We start from the raw sequence: 3024 nt of genomic DNA, 5'->3' as shown, positions 1-3024 counted from the left end.
AAAGAATCAACAACTTGAATCTCGTCTTATTGAAAGGTTTTTGCACATCAAAAGAAATCATCAATAGAGTGAAAATAAAACCCAGAAATTGGGAAAAAATTTCAGCCAACTGCCACTCAGACAAAGGACTTCTCTCTACAACATGCAAAGACTTTAAAAATATCAGGCCTGCAAAATTCAAAGACCCATTCCAGAAATGTGCATCCGGGATGAGTACACACTTCTCAGATGAAGAAATACAAATAGCAAATAAATATATGAGAAAGTGTTCAACACAATTAGTCATTTGAGAAATGAAAAATAAAACAATACTGACATTCCATCTCACCCCAGAAAGAATGGCTATCATCCAGTAATCAACGAATAACAAATGCTGATGAGACTGTAGGGAAAAAAGAACTATTCTTCACTGTTGATGGCAGTGGAGACTGGTGCAACCACTGGGAAAGAAGCCTGGAGATTCTTCAATAAACTATGGTTAGAAGTCCCATTCAACCAAGCTGTTCTCCTTAGGGGTATATTTCCAGAAAAACTGAAAACATCATACCACAGCGATATATATGCACCCAGGTTTATAGCAGCACAATTTGTCATAGCTAAATCTTGGAAACAATCCAAATGTCCATCAACTGAGGAGTGGATAAAAAAGATGTGGTATTTTTATACAATGGAGTATCACTGAGCTATGAGGCTTTTATAGGTAAATGGATGCAACTAGAGACCATAGTCATAAGTGAAATAAAACAGACCTGCATGTGTAAACATTGTATTGTTTCCCTTGTGTAAGGACCTGAAAGAGTAAATAAAATCTGAAACATAGAATAGATATTGTGAAAGTGAAAGAAACTGCTCAAATGGAAATAACAACTAGGATGAAGGAAAGGAGAAAAGAAAGAAGGACAGGAAAAAATATGTATATATATGTATACAAGATAGCTAAGATAGTTGTACTACTAATTTCTATTGGTTTAGTGAAAGGAGCAGTTATTATTTAATTGTTTGATCAGTCTTACATACTTATATATGCTTATCTGAACAACTGCTTTGAAGAAAACAATATGTGTTAAAACAACCATTGTTAATTTCATATCACCTTTTTTGAAATTCCGTAGCATTCTTACTGTTTTTGTGTTGTTTGGATCTTTGTTTTTGTTACTTTTTTTTTTTGTTCTTTTTTCTTTAAAAAAAAGAAAGGCTATCATCAGACCAAAAAAATGTTTGTGAGGATGTAGAGAAAGGAAAACTCCCATAACACTGTTAGTGGGAATTAAAGTTACTTTAACCATTATAAAAAAGAGTATGGAGATTTCTCAGAAAATTAAAAATAAAACTAATATCTGATCCAGCAGCCCCATGATTGGTGTGTATTCAAAGTAATTGAGATCCATATGCTGAAGAGATTTGTGTATTCCTGTGTGCATTGCAGCCCAGTTCCCAATAGCCAAGGCAGGGAATGAGCCTATGCATCCATTGATGGGTGAATGATGAAGAAAATATGTTATATGCATCCAATAAAATAGTACTCAGACATAAAAAGAATTAAATTCAGTCAATTGCAGCCAGATGGATGGACACAGAGGATATTTTGTTAAGTGAATTAAGCCAGACACATAAAGCCAAATATTGTGTGTTTTCAGTCATATATGGAAGGAAGTTTAAAAAGTTGAACTCATATAAGTAGAGAGTAGGATAGGCAATCAGGAGTGGGGCAAGAAGGAGACAGGGAGGTAGAAAGACTGGTTGCCAGGTAGAATTAGACAGGAGGGATAAGTTCTTATGTTCTGAGCACAGCATGGTGACTACAATTAACAAGAGTTTTTGTACATTTCAAAATAGCCAGAAGAGAGAATTTTTAATGTTTCCAATACAAAGAAACAGTAAATATCAGAGATGATGGATGTATCACTTATCTTGATTTGATCATTACTTGTATACAAGTACTGAAATATCACATTGTACCCCATAAATACGTACAGTTATTATGTGAATTAAAATAAAAAGTCATAGGAAAGCAAGGCACATCTCTTGGACATTTAAGATTGTGATTTTAACAGAAAGGTTTAATCATTCTTTTACCTGTTAATAGATTACTTTACATATTTAATTATTCTTTTACGTGTTAATAGATTATTTCCAATTCTGACAACAGATACCTCAAGTTTAGTCATTGCACCTAATAAAACTATATACAACAAATGTATTTGTTGTGAGTATCAATGGAGCAGATATTTTTCAGACAAGAGAATTCAAGGAGCCATGCCATAAACACTGATTGCAGCTTGCTTTTCCTATTAATATCTTTCTAGTTCAGTACACATGGATCTGATTCTTTTTAAGGACAACACACTGATGCATTTTGTGCTGGTGCTTATTTAACTATCTCTATTTTCTATTCCTAGGACTTGGTCTCCTTTACTTGAATATAAACAATGGGGAGTTGTTGTTTCCTTCCTCTGCTATTGGTTGAGAGCAGTGAGGACAGCAGGTTGCTCCTTCGCTTGTTACTAGCCCCCTTGACTGGTCCCCCTAGTCATGTCTCAGGTGGGCTTTCCTCTAAAGCACTCCCTCAGCCCAGCCAAACGCAGCAGAGGGGCATAGGTTCCCTCACATCTTATTATCCAGGGTACTTGCCCACTCACACACAGCAGGTGGGGTGCTGTTCTGTGATCTGAAGCCCCTGCTGGCCACTCTCCAAACAAGGTCTTCCACAACTCCATCCTAGCAATTTCTACATTCTTGTGTTTGTTAGTTTTGACACTTTATAGAATCTTTCTCTGCACTTCCAAGTGTTTTGCATGCAAGATAAATTTTTCTTGTTCTACCAAACCCTCTATGTCTTATCTTACAGATTATTTGGTTCTATTCTCATATAGGTGACATTTTACAAAGCATATTGTGTCATATGTAAAACAGTCCCAAATATGCATGACTGATAGTCGCTATTCTGAGCCTTCCACTGTAAGAGAAAGTGTTCACTTTTTGATCCTTGAGGAATGTTTACTGAGGGTAGTAATTGATCTTAGG

The sequence above is a fragment of the Chinchilla lanigera genome, unplaced genomic scaffold (genome assembly GCF_000276665.1).
Source record: "Chinchilla lanigera isolate Chin_1 unplaced genomic scaffold, ChiLan1.0 scaffold00038, whole genome shotgun sequence".
Taxonomy (NCBI): Eukaryota; Metazoa; Chordata; class Mammalia; order Rodentia; family Chinchillidae; genus Chinchilla; species Chinchilla lanigera.
This window is presented reverse-complemented; position numbering follows the sequence as displayed.